Source organism: Peromyscus maniculatus, chromosome 10 (assembly GCF_049852395.1).
Source record: "Peromyscus maniculatus bairdii isolate BWxNUB_F1_BW_parent chromosome 10, HU_Pman_BW_mat_3.1, whole genome shotgun sequence".
Taxonomy (NCBI): Eukaryota; Metazoa; Chordata; class Mammalia; order Rodentia; family Cricetidae; genus Peromyscus; species Peromyscus maniculatus.
Genome location: NC_134861.1, coordinates 98,378,354 through 98,398,658, shown reverse-complemented (window position 1 = coordinate 98,398,658; position 20,305 = coordinate 98,378,354). Strand labels below are relative to the sequence as shown.

The following is a 20,305-nucleotide window of genomic DNA, read 5'->3' as shown; positions in this document are numbered from 1 at the left end:
AAAGTACCCAGAAATTATAAACTTTTGAAAGCTGATGGTCAAAGTTTGATTTATTTGTTTGTTTGCTTCTGTTTTTTTGACAGGGCTTCTCTGTGTAGCTCTGGGATGTCCTAGAACTCACTATGTAGAGAAGGCTGGCCTCGAACTTACAGAGATCTGCCTGCCTCTGCCTCCCAAGTACCAAGATTAAAGACATGTGCCACCATACCCACTGTAATGATCAATTTTTTAAACACTAACTCTGGCTCAGAAATGTCCATCACGTCACATGGATTACATCATTTACAGCCTCCAACAGCGCTACAAAGTTGTCTTGATAGTGTCAGGAAACAGAAAGAACTGCTGAGTTTGCCTCAAGTCATGTTGCTAGCGAGTCCTAGAACTACACACCCTGGCTGGCCACAGTAGCTGAGTTTTATTTAGTTTTGTTTCTATCTTCTTGAAACAACATCTCACTGGGTAACTCCGGCTGCCTGGAACTCACTATGTAGACCAGGCTACTGTTCAATTCATCCAACTCAGAGAGATTCTCCTGCCTCTGCATGCCTACCTCCAGTGTTGGATAAAGGCCTGATCAGGGTGTTTACATTTTAACAAAGTACCAACAGGACACCCGGAGGGCCTGCTTTCCCCAGATGAGGGAGTCCAGTGTCATGGTTACGAGTAGGGTGAAAGCCCCTGACTTTCCTTTCTGCGGCAACAATGGAACCACTGGTCACAGGGTGCTGCAAAGAAAGCTTCTGAAGGGCAGAAATCCTGAGTCTGATAAAAGTTGCAGAATAAAAGAACACTGAAAAGAAAGTGATATTCACAGCAAGACCGGCTGATTCCTCAGCCTGACAGAACCTTAGTTTTCCAGACTATAGGATGCCAGGTTTGGATGCAACTGGACTAGTTAACTGCAGGGAGCCAGACCAACTATATACTGCATGTCCTCAGATCTTGGTAAAGCAGCTGATACAGTGTCCTAGGAAGTCCAAAACAATCCTATTCACCGCCCATCCCCAGGAAAGTTCTAGACAAATGGCATCCCTTTAGTGAAAAGGAGTTGCTTAGCAAAACCCTAGGAAAAGAAGGACTCAGAGACCGAATGAAGATCAGATGAAGTCAATGGTGTGTGCGTAATCTGGCTGCGGTACAAACGTGGCTGGGACTGGAGGTCATGAGAACAGTTTCTGGATACATGTTGGGACAGATGAAGGGCAGCAGAGATGGGGGGTGGAGAGCTAAAACTTGGACTAACCTTGTTTTTTTAAGCATAAATTATCATTTCTAGTTTCTTGAATGCAGAAAAATAGCTTCTCCATTGATAGAACTGTTTACCTTCCCAGCAAAAATTATACTTCAAAACTTAGCAGTTGAGGGAGCTGAGCTGTTTGGGGTGTATCTGCCTAGCATGCATGAGGGCCTGGCTCTGGTCCCCAGGAGAGTATAGACTGGGTGTGGTGGCCACCCTTGGCTACATACGAGGTTCAAGGCCACACCGAGCTACAACCTTGCCTCAAATGTTAGCAGTTGCAACAAAGTTCAAAAGTGAAGAGTGGCCCAGTTACAGAGAGGCTTTTAGCCCAGGCACTTAAGAAACTGAGGCAGACCTCTGTGAATCTGTAGCCAGCCTGGTCTAAGAGCCAGTTTCTGGTCAAGCCAGGGCTACATAATAAGACCCTGAGAAGAAAGAGGAAGGGAAGGAGGAGGGAGGGGAGAGGGAGAAGGAGGGGGATAAGAAAGGTCTCCAAATGGCCTGTGCTCAGTGGGTCACAGGAAATGTCCAAGTGAGCATCTTGGAGCTCCTAAGAAAATGAAGAATGAACTGATAACTAAGAACGGAAAAGCCCCCACCCCTGGGATATGGGCTCCAGCTACATCCCAGCAGGCCTGCTGATGTAAGCAAGGCAAACGTCTAGAAAATAAAAAGCCCTGAAGGAGGGGCACTGCAATTGAAACTTCCTAGGTCAGTCACTCTCTGCACCTCCAATGTGGTTTATGCAGCTGTTTTCAAAAGGAGCGGTCTCGCCAAGGAAGGAAATCGGGAAGGAATATCTTTGAGCTGCTGTTACTGACAATCGCAGCAGCAGCTACCTTTGCCGTGATTTGTCAAGTATCCTCATCACGAACCACACACTCACATCTTCATGTCAGAGGAAGCCATGTCAGTTTGCCTTGGTCCACGATCGGCTAGTGACACAGAAGGTCTGAAATGTGGGCCGGACTCCAGAAGACAGAGGCCAACAGTAAACCCCACATCTTCCACTTCCTTCCAATAAACAACGGAGGAGAGAAACTTGACACAATGGTATGAAAAGCAGAACCCTGATAGATTCTAGACAGGAGTGGGAAAACAGATGTGAAAAACAGCTGTCCAATGACAATGCTCTGAAATTACTACTTATTTACGTTTACAGGGAATAAAAAACATGCTATGGGCCTGTGAGGTGACTCAGTTACCGAAGTGCCTCTCGTGGGGCTGGAGAGATGGCACAGTGGTTACCAGCACAGACGCCTATTCTATAGGACCTTGGTTCAGTTCCCAGTACCCACATGTCGGTTTATAATTGTCTGTAACTCCGGTTCCAGGGGATCTAATGCCCCCTCTTCTGGTCTCTCTGGACACCCGGCATGCATGTGATGCATGTGATGCAGAGGAAACACCCACACACACAAAGTACCTCTTATATAAGCATGAGAACTAGAGTTTAGTTCCCGAGCATCCACACTGGGAGAGCCAGGCATAGTCAAACATCTGTAATCTGAGGGTGGGAGGGAGGCAGACACAACAGCTGGATCCCCAGAACTCAATGGCATAACCAGTCTAGTCTAGTCTATTTATTAGCAACAAGTCCAGTTAGAATCCCTATCTTAAAAGGTAAGGTGGAGATCAATGGAGAAAAATGCCTCACAAAGAGACTTACACACACGCACGCACGCACGCATGCACGCACGCACGCATGCACCCACACGAGTGCGCAATTTCCCAGGCCTTCCCCCAGATCTGCAGAATGACAGCAGAGACGCTGTGGAATCTTCACTCACTAGCTGCTCTAGCCATACCGTCCACATACACTACCACTTTCTCTCCCCGACTGTAAATGACGAAGGCAGACACCAGAGTAAATTAGTTCCCGTCTCAAGAACCTTGAGTGGAGCGGGGCATGGTGCATGCCTGGAATCCCAGCACATAAGAGGCAGAAGTAAAAGAATCGGGACTTCAAGGCCGGGAGTTCAAGGCCAGCCTAAGCTACATGAGACTCTGTGTCACAGAACTAAAAGGTGGCTCAGCAGGTAAAAATGCTTGCTACATGGACCTGAGGACCTGAGTTCGATCCCCAGAACCCACAGCAGAAGGAGAGGGCTGGTTCCCCAAAGCTGTCTTCTGACCACACACTGACAGTGACTGGCATGTGCATGCATAAGTACACATGCACCCACAATCTCCAATAATAAATAAAAAAATAATTTATTTTTCTTAAGATTTATTTTTATTTTATGTACATTGGTGTCTCACTTGTATTGTGTGTCTGTGTGAGGGCGTCAGATCCCCTGGAACTGGAGTTACAGATAGTTGAGAGCTGCCATGTGGGTGCTGGGAATTGAACCTGAGTCCTCTGGAAGAGCAGCCAGTGCTCTTAATGGCTTAGCCATTTCTCCAGCCCCAGTTAAAGGTTTTCAAAAAAAAGAAAAGAACCTCCCATGGAATGACTTTTGTTCAAAAGTCCAATGCCCCAGCAGGACATGCTGGCCCTCAGTCTCTGCCTCACACCTCTTCCAGCCTCTGTCACAGAACCAGGTTACAGGCTTTTCCAGTGTCCTTCCGTTCTCTGACCAAGTCTCTGCCTGTCACCATCTCCTTTACCGGTCAGCTCCTGCTCAAGTGACTTCCAGTCTCTCCTCCCTTGGAGAAACTGCCCCAAGCTGCAGCTCACGGAGAACACAGCATCAACGGCCGTGTGCTGAGTTACACACGACACTCACATGCTGGCTCTCCTCCTGCAGCAGGGGCATGCTTGACTTTCATACTGTGAATGACACAGGCTGGAGTTGAAAGCTTCATCCTAGCTTCATCAAGTTAGAGTCCAGCATGGTAATGCCGACACATCATTTGGACGCACCGAACCTCAGTTTTAGACTCTCTGGTATGGGACAGTAACAGCACTGACCTTCATGACCGAGGGGAGAAACCATGGAAAGTCTGGACAAAATGCATTACGGTGGTGACGGCTGCCATTAGTACTCCCGTTGACTTCCTTTCCTGCTGAGTGCATTGTACACAGAGTGACCCGCAAAAAGTTTATCTTGTCTCAAAATAAAAAGGAAGGGAAGGAGGAAGAGGCTTTCCAAGCCATCAACATCAGGGACTTCTGAAAACCTTTTCTTCTCACTCAGTTTTGTTCTGTTACGAAGGGCACTTCATAATATTTCTATTGAGAAACCGTTCCCTGCTTTCCTTCAAGGGGAAAAAAAAATCAATGTCCCAAGCTTTAAGGAACAAGCCCCATCAGTTCCCTCCCACTCTGGCTTGGCTTTTCACTCTGATCTACAGTAACTGGCCGCTGCCAGTGCTGCGGCCCGGAGAATCGCCTGCTTCACCCGTAAAACAAATAGCACTTTGTGGGGAAACTGGAGGCCAGCCCAAAGAAGGCGGGGGAGAAACCAAGAAAAAAGAGTCGAGGCCAGAAATGGAGTCAACGCCCACACTCGGATCCACACTAACACAGGTAAGAAGGGACTGAAAGAAACACGTCCAGGTCAGCATGTGACCCACCCACCTCCGCACTCACTACGGAAGAAAGCGAACTCCAAGGCTCACAAAGGCTGTGCTGGGCACCTCATCGGCCCACACATGTGGCTTTTGTTGTTAATAAAATGCTGTTACGCACAGAAGCGCTGACCCCTCGCCAAGCCAGCCACACCGCCGTGAGGAGCTCCCACCCCACTCACTGGGAAGGAAGTTCGAGTTTTGAGAAAGCCAAGGTCACACAGGGCCGGAGAAGGGACGCCGGCTGGCGGTGGCGAGCTCAGAACTCCCGTTCTCTGGGCTCCAAAGCCCAGGTCTTCCCCACAGCTCACATCGACTGTGAAGGGCGATTTTAAAACACTCTTGGAAGCTCACCAACGTGCTCTTGGGAAGGACAGGTAAAACAAGGCAGGTTTTGTGTTCTTGAAAACAATTCGGTGCCGGGGATGAGGGTTGTCGCGACAACAAGGCTCTCAATACAGCCTTATATGATCAGCCCGCTATCTGGGACAGGGTTCCAGGAAGGCTGGAACTCACTCGCCGGTCTACTCTACTTCGTTTGTGTGCTGGTCCGGGGAAGAAGTGTGAGGGGAGGCGAACGGTTTTCTTCTTTTCAATCAAACTCTGACGCTGCCTTCAGGACTGAGGTGATATGGAAAGTCCAAGAAATGCCTAGAGCAAATTCAAAAGCAAAGCATGGCAACCCACACCTGTAATCCCAGTCCTCAGGAGGCCAAGGCAGCAGAATCACTGTGAGTTCGAGGACAGCTGGGCTACACAACAGCCTAAGGAGAGTGAGAGCCTACCAAATAATAATAATAATAATAATAAATAAACATGGCAAAATTTAAAAAATACTAAAATAAACAATGACAAAATAAATAAAGCCAGCCTGCTCGGGTTCAAATCACAGCTCTGCCACTTAACTATAGTCCAAACTATGTGACCTTGAATGACTTGGCCATTCATGGTGACTGGGCGGAGCAGCCCAACTGAACGGGCGACCTTGGTTTCCTCTGCTACAAAACAGGGCTGTTGTGCAGAATAAATGAGTTTGTACATGTGCACAGTGCTCCACGCCACAGCGGGAACCAGAACTGCACAGCGTTTCCTCTTGGTACTTTCAGGTCAGGCTGGAACCACTGGGGGTGGGATCTTTTTCACTTTTCACAATTCCACTTTATAAGGAGCTTAAAGGGGGTTTCTTATACAGCTTTTTAGTCTACAATGTCCCAAACCACTGCCAAGGTCAGTTACAAGTTTCCCGTCCTGAGAGTGAAGAATGCTCCCATTCTCCCGAAACCACAAATTGGTTTCCTAATGAGGGGAAAAAATACCCACCCCAAATCCTTACTGCACTATCCCTGTGCTGAAGCGCTTGTGAGTGTGGCCGTTCCAAAGCCATCAGAACCTTGGAAATGTAAAGCTAAGATGGCTGGAGCGCCTGCCTAGAAAAGGCACAAGATCCATCCCAGCACCACACAAACAGGATGTGGTAGTACACACCTGTAACTACAGCCCTTGGGAGGTAGAGGCAGAAGGATCCTAAGTCTCAAAGTTCAAGGTTAGGGCTGGAGAGATGGCTCAGTGGCTATGAGTACTTGCTGCTCTTCCAGTGGATCAAGGTTCAAGTCCTAGCACCCACATGGCAGCTCACAACCATCTGTTGTTCCAGTTCCAAGAGATCCAACACCCTCTTGCCCTCTTCTGACCTCAGAGGGCATCAGGCATGCACGTGGTATGCAGACATGTATGCATGCAAAACACTTACAAAATAAAAATCTTTTCCAATAGGGTTTTTTTTTTTTTTAATTCAAGGTTACCCTCAGCTACATTGTGATTTGGGGGCCAGTTAGAGTTACATGAGAATGTCTCAAAAAAAAAAAAAAAAAAGGAAGGAAGGAAGTTAGTTAAAGTTATTCCACTTGGGAAGTATAGATTCAACTCACATTTCGGTATCACTGCTAAGGTTTAGGAATACAGACTGCTGATGAATACAGGGTTCTCTTCCCAGAAAGCAGTGAAGTTCCAGAACAGTACATTAGTCACTGGGGATGAGTGAGATTTAAGAAACAGAAAAAAGTTCCCTGAGAAACCCTTGCACTAACTAGGATTCTGAACTTGGCTAGGAACAGAGATCTCCCAAAATACTTCCGCCCTTTTTTCTTCCGGAGGGTGTGTGTACAGCTAAGTATAATCCAACCACATTAGGATTCCCAGAACAGATAAAACTGAAGACAGAGCACCAAGCTAGCCATAACACAGACCTGAGGACAATGTGTCTGTCTTGCACAGAGGCACCCAGTGAGCAGGAAGGGCTGGGCTCTTCTCTCCTTTAAGTTCACAACCAGTATCTAGGGATTTCCTCCTGGACCTTCAGGCCAGCCCCAGTAAAAGGACACATACCCAAATGTCAGGACAGAAACTCACATGACAAGTTTTGTTCAACTGTGTGTGTGTGTGTGTGTGTGTGTGTGTCTGTGTGCGCGCTCACTCGAGCTCTAGCCTGTGTGTGAACGGTGGTGAAAACAAAGGATGATACCAAGTTGGCTGGATTTTTAAAAGTCAGCCAGGTGAGCCGGTGAAAGCCTGTACTCCAGGATTCCTGTATTCCAGGCAGAAGGACCGCTCCAATTTCAAGGCCATCCTGGTCTACACAGGGAGGTCCAGGCTAGCCAGGTCTATGAAGTGATACTCTGCCTTCGGAAGCTAAAGACAAGCGTACTGTGCTCTGATTCCAATCCCATGCCTCCAGTTCATCTGGCCACAAGGGCAGGCTATCCACTACGAAGGCCTCTACGCCCAGACTCTCTCCAGCCCACATCACTATTTTTGTTTAGTCTGCAGGAAGTTCTTATTTGAAATGTTGAATTAGCTAACCTTTTAAAATCAGATTTTACAAAAGAATCCAGATTTTTGGCTTCCAGTGAAAAAATTAGAAATTTGGCTCATTTTCAAACGGGGCAAACAGCCGTAAACAGACCCTCTTCAGCGAGGTCTCTTCCCTCACCTCCCTCCAGATGACCCTCTACCACAAAGCATCACCAGAAGATGCTCCCCAGGCACTCCTTGGTCTTTGCCTGAGACACCTCTTGCCCCACCCTCCCACACAGACCATAGCGTCTCTTCCTCAAGCAAAAATTACCAATGCAATTATGAGGATCCTACTTGGCATATAATCTACCCAGAAAAAAAAAAATCATCAGGAAAGTAATTTAGAACTAAGCAAAAGAAAATTGTTTTTTTTTTTTTAACAGAAAAACAGTTTAAAAGAATTGAGCTAAAAGGGCCAGTGATATGGCTCAGTAGGTTAAGGGCTTGCTGAAAAAGCCTGACAGCATGAGTTTGATCCCACAATAAAGCGGAAGGAGAGAACTGACTCCACAAGGCTGCCTTCTGACCTCCACATGCACCTGAGTTTGTGTGTGCACTTTTTAAAAAATAACTTAAGCCCGGTGGTGGTGGTGGTGGTGGCGCACACCTTTAAAACCAGCACTGGTAAGCAGAAGCAGGTGGATCCCTGTGAGTTCGAGCCCAGCCTGGTCTACAGAGTGAGTTCCAGGACAGCCAGGGCTACGCAGAGAAACCCTGTCTCAAAAAAAAAAAAAAAAAAAAAAAAGAAAAGGAGAGAGAGAAAAAGAGCTTAAAGAGAAAAGCATGTATGTATGTGTGTATGTGATGTGTCTGTATATGTCTGTATATGTCTGTGTGTCTGTGTGTGTCTGTCTAAAAAGGGCACATATTTCTGCAAGATATATAACCATCTACTTTACAATTGTACCACATCACTGGCTAAATGTGAGTCTGAAAACTAAAACTGTTGAGATACAAAATTTAATGGTATGAATTCACTCCACTCAAACTATATTTGAACACAATGAATGCAAGTAACCTATATATGCTGACAGAGGTCTGTGAGACAGACCAGACAGACAGACAGAGCAACTGAGAGACAGACACAGGAGGAGCAGGGTTCAAAGCAGGCCTCAACAAATACATAAGTAAATAATTTTAAAAAGGAAGAAAAAAGAAAACAAACAACAAAAATCCAGGAGGTGGGAATAACAGGTCACTGGGTAAAAGGCCCTGCCACACAAGCCTGTTGGTCTGAGTCGGACACACAGGCCCACACATACAATAACACATAAAACTGTGCGACCACAACACAATAAGACCAAACAACAGACTGTAAGTATGATCTAGATGTATAGATATCGATTATTTTTTGCTTTGGGGATGTAGTAAATTATGTTTTAATACACCCGTTTGTTACAGCATTTATTCAACAAAGACATGCCCCCTTGGCAAACAGTCGCACTGTTCTGTAGTACAGTTCTTACAGCGGTTACTGTGAGGTTAGGCCTGATTATGAGGAACATGTTTAACATGTCCTAGTGTGGCATCCCACCATGAATAAAGGCTAGAGAAAATACCAGAACAATTAAGTGGTTTAAAACTACTCGCTGGGGGCTGGGGGAGATGGCTCCACTGATTAAGCGCCTACTGAGCAAGCATGAGGACCTGCTGGGTCCCCAGCTCACAGAAAAGCCAGGTGTGACAGCGCCCATCCGCTACCCCAGCACAGACAGAGGTGCAGAGTCAGGTTTGCCCTGAAGTTCCCCGGCCAACCCGTCTAGCAACCCTTAGGTCTCAAAACCTAAGGCAGAAGGTGAGGAGGGCAGCTGACATGGACCTCTAGCCCCCACAAGCACACCACACACACACACACACACACACACACGCACGCACGCACGCACGCACGCACGCACGCACACACACGCACACGCACACGCACACACACCACACACACACACACACATACACACACACACCACACACACACACACACCACACACACACCACACACACACACACACACACACACACATACACGCACACACACACCACACACACACACACACACACACACACACACACACACACGCGCGCGCGCGCGCGCACACGCACACGCACATGCATACACACACAATTGCTCTCTGAATTCTAGGACAAGCACTCACCCCTATGAAAATGACCATGAGGTGAAGAGTGGTTCGTGACCTACGGGAGCCACACTGCTCAAATGAATCGTACACACAGCATGACCCACTACGTCCTCAACCCTGAACCTCCCTTTCACAGAAATATTAGCAGGTTTCTAAGATGAATACAGACTTTCAGAAAAGAAATGAGAAGGAAGCCTGCCGGGCATATAAGAACGGTGAAGTAAGTGAACCTGACTTCAGTCTCCGCCTCCCTGACATGGAGTGGTGTGCAAATCACACGTGCCCCCCCCAACTTACTACCTCACCTGTCACATGGGATTCAGCCTGCTGTGAACTTAAGATTGGACAAAAAATTAAACAAGAACCTGTATACTTTTCAGGGCACAAAGCTGGACAATTCGTCAAGGCCGAATAAATAGTGGTGGTGATCATCAAGAATTCTAGGAACTGGAAACATATCTAGGTGGAAGAGTTCTTGCCTAGTATGCGCAAGGCCCTGGGTTCAATTCCCATCGCAAAAACAATAACAACAAGCAAACAAAAAGCACACTTTCAGGCATTCGATAAGGTGTTCAATTACTCCCTGGTCTACTAAATGGGAAAAAGTTCCATCTGAGAACAAACTGATTTCTAATACATTTGTTTGTTTGCTGTTTGTCTGTGTGTCGGGTGGGGGGAGCATGCGCGTCACAGCATATACAGAGGTCATGAAGAACCTGGAGATTTTCTCCTTCCACTACATAGGTCAGTCGAGTCTGACAGCAGGTCCTCTTCCTGATGAGCCGACTCACCAACCCTAAACTGAGTTCCAAGAGCTTGAGACTCCCACTGCAAATATCATGAAGACAGTTTCCCCAAGAGCTTGAATTGTCCACTAACTCTTTAAAATTTCGTTGTGAACAGTCAGCGAAGAGAATGTTGACTGACGGAATTATTTTTGTTGTTATTTTGGACTGACCTGAGGGCCTCGTGAATGCTGGCCAAGAACTTTACCACCGAGCTGCATCCCACAGCTGCTGACAGCTTGTTCATACCCCACCTGACGACTGTCTTGTCCCCTAGTGAGGGAAAAAGCAGGTTTCCAGCAGCCAACAGCCTCCGGAGAGAAGGGTGTCCCCACCACCTTCTCTTGACCCTGCAAGGCTCAGATCCAGCAGTGAGTTTCTGGGTTGTGGGGAGTGGAGACCTCTATGGCGCTGTTCCTAACTGTGGTGGTCTGAATAGAAATATCCCCACAGGCTCATACATTTGACTGCCTAGTCACCAGGGGGTGGAACTGTTTGAAAGGATCAGAAGGATCAGGAGGTGCGGCCATGTTGGAGCCCATGCCAGGCCCAGTGTCTGCTTCTGTCTCTACCTCTCTCTGCAGATCAGGATGCAGCCCTCAGCTACTCCAGCACCACCCCTGCCTGCATGCCCCCTGCATGCCCCTGCATGCCCCCACCATAGGGCTATGGACTAAGCCTCTGAAACTGTAACCAATCCCCCATTAAATGCTTTCTTTTATGAGTTGTCTTGGTCATGGTGTCTCTTCACAGCAACAGAACAGTGACCAAGACACAACTATTACCGGCAAACGTGAGTGTGGCATCTTTAGGGAAAGACTCACTGGAAGCCGTCACCACATTTATGAGAGTAGCAGCCATCAGGGAAGGGCGTACATTTTGAAAACTGCGCAATTCTCAGATCTTTGATTTCATGTCAGTAAGAGTTCAGAAGACGATTGGGATACTGCCAGATTAAAATGTGACCAAAGGTCAAAGTATGGTGGAGAGCTTGAGGCAGGAGTATCTTGGGTTTGAGGCCAGCCTGTACTAATAATATACACAGTAGACCCTGATCAAAAGAAGAAGTAAAACGCAGGGATGCACCTCAGCTGGTAGAGCGCTTGCCCGAGTTTGATCTCCAGCACTGAACAGAAGTGAGTATAGTTGTAATCCCAATACTTGGAAAACGGAAATGGGAAGACCACAGGTTCAAGGCCATCCTTTGGCTACGTGGTGACTTGGAGGCCCGCATGGGCTGCATGACATACACTCAAAAATAAATAAATAAATGGAAAACAAACAAACAGCTATGGAACCTCAAGAAACAATCCCCACTATAATCCTTTCACCAAGGAGAAAAAAATAATAGTAACAATGCAATGGCAGAGGAAAGACAACCGAGAAATGAAAACATCACCTAAAACAAAGCCCTCTCAGGACTGAACACACTCAGCAGTAAAATTAAAAGGAAGAGCTTCCTGCATCCTGACTGTTCTCACTCTCCCACAGGTCGGGCAAACTGCAGTCTCACTATGGAAACAACCACTCCAGAAGGGACCACAAGGCGCTGTCTTGCCCAGGACAAGCAGCACTCACAGCAGCACTAAGAGCCAAGCTGAGGAGACAGAGGAGCCGTCCTGCTCCTCACCGCGAAAGGAATCCAATGCTTCCTGCAAGCTCTTTTCATCTTGTAAGAACCCAGATGGGCTCGCCAGCCACACCTTTCTAAAGTGTCTTCAGCTGATTGCTGCATGGCTATGTGAGGTGGTGGTTCTCAGCCTTGGCCACACACCACAGCTACTCAAGGGCCAGGAGGGTTTTCATCTGAAATCAGACCTCCATGAAATAATAACATAAAAACCGAAAGTAGTCAACTCTACCTCCAGAGTATCTGACTCGCCAGACATGGTGAAGGATTCCGACAGGTCTTTTGTATGTGTGCATGTTTGTGTCCTGTGTGTACCTGTGTGTGCACACGCATGTGTAGCCTAGAAGTCAACCTATGTGTCATTCCTTTAAAAAAAATCTTTTATTATTATTAGTGTGTGTGTGTGTGTGTGTGAAGTGTGGGGGATGCATGGATATAGGGATGAAAGAACAACTTTGTGTAGCTGGTTTTCCTCTCCTACCACGGGGGTTTCGGGGGTCAAACGCTGGTCACCAGGCATGCACAGCAAGTTCCATTACCAATTGAGCCGTCTCTCCAGATCCTGGTACATATTTAAGAGAATAATATTCTCCGGGCTGACTCTGACTCAGGTTAAAGGGAACTGAAACCATATTTCTTAAAATTTGATCTGAATTCATGTCTTTTTTTGTTGTTGTTGTTGTTTTCGAAACAGGGTTTTCTCTGTGTAACAGCTCTGGCTGTCCTGGAACTCGCTTTGTAGGCCAGGCTGGCCTCGAACTCTGAATTCAGGTCTTCATTATGAAGCTTGAAGGTAAACCTCTCCATTCACCCTTTCAGGTGACAAATGGTGTTTGAGGGACTCTCAGGTACATGGTACCGAGGGAAAAAAAATCAGCAGGACACGAGACAGAGATGTCCTGTCGGTCCTCTTGTGACAGACTTCCTAGAGCTTGGTGACAAAGAGGCAAACAATTGAAATGCCCCAAGTCAGACTCACTGGAATGAAGTGGTCACTTCTTCCTACGTCCTTACACTAGCGGTTTCCCCGGCTTTGACAGCACCCCTCAACTGAGTCTTCACAGACTCTAAATGTTAAATATTTTTGTCAGAAAAACAGCTGTGCAAGAAGCCTGTCCCCCATGGGGCTTCTGCTCCAACAGGAACTCCCAGTCTTTCTGAGAATCACACCTTTGTGTTTCCTAAGGCAGAGTGGCCATGACCCTGAAGAAAGCATCGTGGGAACAAAATTCAAACTTCATTTTCTGGGCTGGCCTTGGTGGTGCACACCAGTAATCCTATCACTTGGAAGTTGGAGGCAAGAGGATGAAGAGTTCAAAGCCAACCTCCAAAACAGAGTTTGAGGCCAGCTTGTGCCATGCGGCTCTGTCTCAAAGGTTTATTTAAAAAATAATAATAAAATAAAGACGATAGTGTCTTCTCAAAATCTCCTTCCTAAAAACAGCATTCCTTGTCCTCTTTGCCTGGGAGGACAGTGCTGTGCAGTTCTTTCCAGATTCCTTCCTGGTTTTCCAAAAATAAAAAATAAACCACCATACTATCGTAGCTCCTTCGTTTCCCCAGAAACACCTATTTGCAACCTAAAATCACCTACAAGCATTCTGAGGACTCACACAAGCTTGTATGTTTTCCCCGGAGCAAATCCCTGCTGGTTAGAGGTTTCGTAATCCAGAAGAGCTTTGTGTCGCCTGTAAAGGCAGAAATCCCACCGTGCGCTCCCTCTTTTGGTTCAATTATATAAATAAGACCCGAGGGACCTCAACTGTTTACACACCTCCAAGCAGAGGAGAACTCTTTCCTCCGACGCTTTGTATCCTGATGCCTGTACCTGCGCATGCAAGCTTAAATCAAACCACCTTCCCATGGCTCGATATTCTCACCCATAATATCCAAAGGTTGGTCCATTCCAATTCCTCCCTTCTAGGGTCTCAAATATGCCAACCAAGTGTCCCGCCCCTGAGGGTCAGCGGGACCCAGCAAGGCAGGACAATGCCAAAGGGGTTTCACTACAGTATATCATATGTTCACCCAATACCCCTTCTTACAGGATCATCCCTGATCTCCAGAAGGTACACACAGGTTACTCATGGGGGCCAGAACAGAAGCAAGACTCGGCTAATCACACCATTGGGATAGATACGAGCAGAGTTAGGGACAGAACACACTGGACACGCATAATGAAAGGGCTACATATACGGCCATCAGAATTGGGATTTTGCTCCTTCATTACTAGGGGATGGCTACCCCCCAATTTAGGGGCTGGGGATTTAGTTTTGTTGGTAGAGTGCTTGTCTAGCACGCACAAAGCCCTGGGTTCAATCCCCAGCACAGCATTCACCTAGCATAGTGGCGCAGGCCTGTAATGCTAGTGCCGGGAAAATGGGGACCAGGACGGTCAGGAGTTCAAGGTCATCCTCCGGCTACATAATGAGTTGGAATTTGAGACAGACCAGTCTGGGATACATGAATCTATCTCCATTAATCAATGAGTCAATCAATATTGCTGGGGAGAGCTAAAATATCTGAAGAACCTGGCACTAAGTTCCCAGAACTTCTGGCCTGTTTTCTTCAAAGCACATCTAGGAATAATTAATTCCTAACAGTCTCACAAAATTGAAGTGACACACGAAATCATCCCGGTGCACCTGAAAGCGCGGCGACAGAAGTCTGATTCCAGACCCGGGGTCTCTTCTTCCGGGGTACGAAGCCGTCAGTCAGCCAGTGTTCTGGGCACACCGGCAGAGAGAGAACAACACAGAGCTGGAGTGGGAACCAAGTTTACAGGGCCCACCCCCTCACAAGTTCAAAGGCGACTCTGGTCTGGCCAGCTTCCAATTTGTAAAGAACATCAGCACCTCTCTTCCCGATGTCTACACAGAATGAAAAGAATCCCAGAGACACTGGTGACACGCCAGCCACAGCGAACCAGCACACAGGTCCAAACGCCGAGGTGCCCGGCCTCTAGAACAGCCCTCCACCCCTAGCACTCAGCAGCACCCCAAATCTGAGGGTCCCACTACAACCAGCATCTCAGCAAAACCATCGCTGCCTCTTTTTACCCTGACAGGATGACAAGATGGAACCAAAAAATCAAAAAGCTCAATAAGGTTAACAGAAAGTTCAACTCGACCTCTCAAAAGGAGGGGGAAAAGATGGAACCCAAATTCAAAAAGCTCGATAAGGTTAACAGAAAGTTCAACTCGACCTCTCAAGAGGAGGGGGAAAAATGCTGCCCCACCCCACAAACGCGGTAGCTCCAGCAACAAATCCCTGCCGAGTTTGACGGCCCACGACAAGAGTCTGTGGTAGGTGCTGCTTAAAAATAAAGTCAGCAAGGCAGCAGTTGCAAGGCCTTTAAGCAACAATGGGAATTTAAGCTTAGTAGGTCTCTGGGAGGCCACCTTCCTGTTGTTCCTTGCTGGCCACTCCTAGCTCAATTACCATATGGAATTCCAGGCTCCTCAGGAGCAAGGCTGACAAGATATGAAGCGTCCACACTGGAGAGACTACATGGTAAAAAATTAATTGGGGGAAAGGAGACCTCTTTCTGTCCCGAGAACGGAACAGTTCCAGAGCAAGGCAGCCAGTGAAACCACTGGAAGGAACAATAACCAAACAGACAGTCCAAAGACTGTCTTCATGTGGGGAGGACCCTGTTCCTTAGGACATTTAAACTAGCTACTTACGGAGTGTAAGAATTTGTTAACGGGGTCAGATTGGGCCTCTCTAAAACACCAGTTCTGTGACACTCCACTTACCCAATATTATCCTGCCCCCAAGCCACCAATCGCCCTCAAAATTATCTGTCTCCTGATGGCATTTGTGCAGACCCTAAACGCTTCAGACCTACTCAGAACCACTCTCCTAATGTTATTATCCTTCACACACCAAGAACTACCTCCCTCGCCAGGCGGTGGTGGAGCATGCCTTTAATCCTAGCACTCGGGAAGCAGAAGCAGGCGGATCTCTGAGTTCGAGGCCAGCCTGGTCTACAGAGTGAGTTCAGAACAAAAACAAACAAACAAAAACCACCGCCCTCTATTCAGAAATGTAACTTCACTTCTGGGAAGGCCACCGCCACACTCCCGCTCACTGCAGAAGGGAAGCAGTATCAACTACTTTTAAGTGTGTAAATGTGCACATGCCTACAGGAACTTGGGTAGAAGCCAGAGGTCTACATACTCGATTCCTCTCCACTTCGGACTTCAAGATAGGGTCTCCCATAGAAACGGGGGCCCACATCTCAGCTTGGCTGGCCTGTGAGCCCCCAGGACTCTTCCTGTGAGCCCCCTTCCCCAGCACTGGGGCTAAACACAGCTCCCACTCTCAGGAAGGTGCTGGGAATCTGAACTTGCTTCCTCAGGCTTGGGCAGCAAGCAAGGAAGCCCTTTACCCACTCAACTGCCCCCCAGGCCCAGCTTAGGCACTGCTGATGCCATCCACAAGCTCACCCTTTGGGCTGGGAGCATTGCCCCGGCACTCAAGGCTTATCTGTTGTTTTACATTATTTATTTAGGGGGAAGGGTATGCATCCAACATCAACTGGTGGAGGTCGGTCTCTCAGTTCACTGTGTGGATTCCAGGGATTAAACGCCCTTCCCTGCTGAGCTATCTCCAGGGCTCTGAAGGCTGTTTAAATGGCATCGCTACCCCACAGAAGCCGGCAGCTCCTGCCCCGGGGCTAAGATAAGCACACACTCTCCACAGGTTGCCAACTGCCTGCTGGGAGGACCTCAGGTTGATTTACTGACTCATTGGTAGCTAACCTTCCCACTAACCAGGTTAGGATTATCTATTTACTTCCCAAAGCCTCCACTGAACTGTGTGGCCCCCTTAGACACAACCACACCCCTCACTACTGTCACGAGTCCACTCTGGTCCCTGCTTCTGTCTTCACACACACTCACACACACACACACTGGTCCCTGCTTCTGTCTTCACACACACACACACACACACACACACACACACACACACACACACTGGTCCCTGCTTCTGTCTACACACACACTCTGGTCCCCGCTTCTGTCTTCACACACACACACACACACACACACACACACACACACACACACACTCACACACACACACACTGGTCCCTGCTTCTGTCTTCACACACACACTCACACTCACACACACACACACACACACTCACTCACACTCACACACTGTCACCATGAACTATTGGACTTCTGCATGTTTATCTGCTCTCCTGAGCACAGCAATCCTGTCCAAGTTTACACGGCATCCGCTCTGCCCCCTGCTCACTGCCTGTACTCAATACTGTCTGGCGTTTCTCAGGCCAAACACCAGTAGTGAGGTGAAATACTTTCATATTACCACTTCAAGAACCTACGTGGCAGTGTGTGGCAGGTCACACTGGTAATCCTAGCACCAGGAGAAAGTATAAAGAGGACAGTCTTGAGTTCCCGGCCAACCTGGGCTACAGTGTGAGACCCTCCCCATATCAAAAAACAAAACAAAACAAAAACTAACATAGATGATAAATACAAAGATCCACAAAACTTTAGCCTTACGGTCTGAGCCAATTTATCTACAACTCACCCACAATACCAGGCAAGTCCAATTTCCAAAACAGAGAGCTCCCAAAACAATTTAACTATTTGGACAAGTCAAACACATATGGATTGTTGAAAAATAAATAAATAAAAACCTCAGAAAAACTTAATAGACTATACAACTTAGGGAGGTGGGGGGGGCATTTGTTGACCAAGGTTTTTCAATGCTGTAGGGAAAAGGCAGGCAAAGAAAGCTGTGGCCATGGCTCAACACTCTTGCATCAGGAGCACTCGGTGCTGAGCTGGGGGAGGGGACGCTGGGTCACCTGAGGACAGCTCACTCTGACCTCTTAATCTGTTAGGTTTCCATCAACAGAGTTTACACACCTTCAATAAAAACTAGAGGAATCTGAGACAGTGTGCTCGCGTGGACAGGGCTGGGAGCTCTCCATTTTGGAATCCTGTCCAGCAGCACTGTGGGTCACTTCCCTTCACAGAGAGGGCGGCCTAAGTAACCCGCAGAAGTCAATGCTTGCAAGTTCTCCGCCTCCTTTCAATCTTCAATTCTTTTTCACGTCGAGACGTTGGGTTTTAACTTCAGTTGGCGTCAGGACAACTCTGCCCCTGACCTAACTGATAATATATAGTCTCCGTGTTCATGAGATATAAAAACAGATGGTGTCTGAAGACATCGGTGCTTACAAGGCAGTGACTCCCCCAGGTCTGTAAGACCCCGCTGTCCCAGCAGCTTTAGGGACGAAGGTCTGAACCATGTTCTCCTTGGCATACGGATGGGCCCTTGGTTGTTTATTAAGTAAACAGCCCTCACCCGCACTGCAGACGGGAATTCCCTGCTTATCCAGGCCTCTTCCGACGCTCCAGCACCGCGAGTGTACTAGGTGCTCAGTAAACGCTGCCTGGGTGGGATTTTATTATTTAAACTGCCAAGGAAAGTTTCCAGAAGTCATCTACATCTCTTCCAAAACCACGTCTTCACAGCTGTCTTGCCCAATACAAAAATAAAAAAAAAATAACCCAAAAACTTTCAAAGTCAAGAAGAAAGTCTTGGGAGGAAACGCAAATCAAACAGGCGCCCCAAGAATCTCAGACTGGGGCTCCAGTCCGGCTAGGACGCCCAGCACTTGGTCTCTTTGCCTCCCCCTTCCTGCTCCCATTTCTTCACTTGCTTTTTCCTTCCAGCAATCCTACTTGCCCACTTTCAGCCACAACAAACCCCAGCTGCGTGGGGGACCGCTGAGACCCTCTAACACCCCACCCCTCTCCAGAGGGGACCTACCTCTCCTCCCCTCGACCCGAAGCAGTTCTCCTTCACTGCGGATGGCTTAAAAAAGAAAGAAAAAAAAAATCAAAGAACAACAACAACAAAAAATCTCATTTCCTTATCTGTTAGGGATACCCCACATGAAGGGGGACAGGAAGAGGGAGACCCCCATCGACACTCCAGTAACTGGAGGCGACAGTCCTCTGGGCAAGCACCCCCGTTTTCCTCTTTTCCAAGCCCCTAAGCCAGAATCAAACAGAAGTCCGGCTCCCAGGAGCCCACGCTTCCAAACAAGCTAGAAGCGGATTATACCGGTACCCAACCCGGAGATGGCCCGCGGCGCGCTGGGTGCACCTGCGGCCCCAGTGCCCTCCCCCCGGGCGCGGGAGGCGGGGCGCAGGGCCTCCCCTCCCCGCCCCAGCCCGCGGGCTCCCCGCTCGGCCCACCCGGAGCGGGACGGAGGCGGATGGGGAAGCGTTTCTGGAGAAGTTCAAGGGCTCCTCTCGCCGGCACCCGGCCAACCAGGCCAGACACCAGACACCCACCTCCGGGAAGACTCGGAGCCGCCGCGATGGGCAATCTCCGCCCCTACGATCGCGCGCACGGAGGCCGAGGCGGGAGCGCGGCAGCCGGCACCCGGCCCGCGCAGGGCCCGAAGCGGAACAATGTCCCGGCGCTGGGTGGGGGCCTGGTCGCGCTGCCCGCCCCGGGGTCCCGATGCCCCCGCAGGTCCCCGATCGAGGCCCGGGAGGCAGCCTGGGCTCCACCGCGGCACCGGGCGCGGAGAGACAGGACGCCTGCGCACCCGGGGGCCGCTCCACCTGCGCCCTCCCGGCCCGGGTGGACCGACGCGCACCCACCTTCGCGGGCAGCCCGGGCCGCGCGCGCCGGAGCTTAGGCGGAGGCGGGAGGCGGCGGCATCACCTGCGGCGGGCGGCGGCTGCACCGGGACGCGCCCCGGAGGCGCGCGGCGCCCTGGACCCTGAGCCCGCGGCCCCGCCCGCGGCTGCCACCTCGAAGCGCGGCGGAGGAGCCGGGGCACCCCGGGCGGCGGCAGCAGCGGCGGCGGCAGCAGCAGCACATGACTCTGTAACGAGGGGAATTAGACAAAGCGTAACATGGACTCCGGGCCCGTGCAGGCGCCGCAGCTCTGGGACCAACCGCAGCCTGCGAGCGCCGCGACTGGCCGGGTCGCAGCCAATGGGGCGGGCCCGGGCCTCCATGTGATTGCCTGCGCTGTGCCCGCGCGCCCCGCCGCGCCCGCCTAGGGGTCCGGCCGGCCGGTCCGAGGTGCTGGGTGGTGGGGAGGTGGCCGGGATCCCGGACGAGCTGCTAGCGCTCAGCAGGTGCA

General features: G+C 49.2%; 1 protein-coding gene across 2 annotated transcripts in view; it reads right to left on the bottom strand.

The window, feature by feature from the left end:
- Positions 1-19,955, bottom strand: part of Lrrc8d (leucine rich repeat containing 8 VRAC subunit D) — a 111,825-nt gene extending 91,870 nt beyond the window's left edge. The window contains exons 1-2 of one of the 2 annotated variants that reach the window (XM_076546873.1): positions 19,815-19,955; positions 18,970-19,014 (exon numbers count right to left, since the gene is read on the bottom strand). The gene's annotated coding sequence lies outside the window, so the exon portion shown is untranslated. Of the gene's footprint in view, positions 1-18,969; positions 19,335-19,814 lie in introns of those variants that run through there. The other variant, XR_013043079.1, reaches the window with a different exon arrangement.
- Positions 19,956-20,305: the final 350 nt, after the last annotated feature.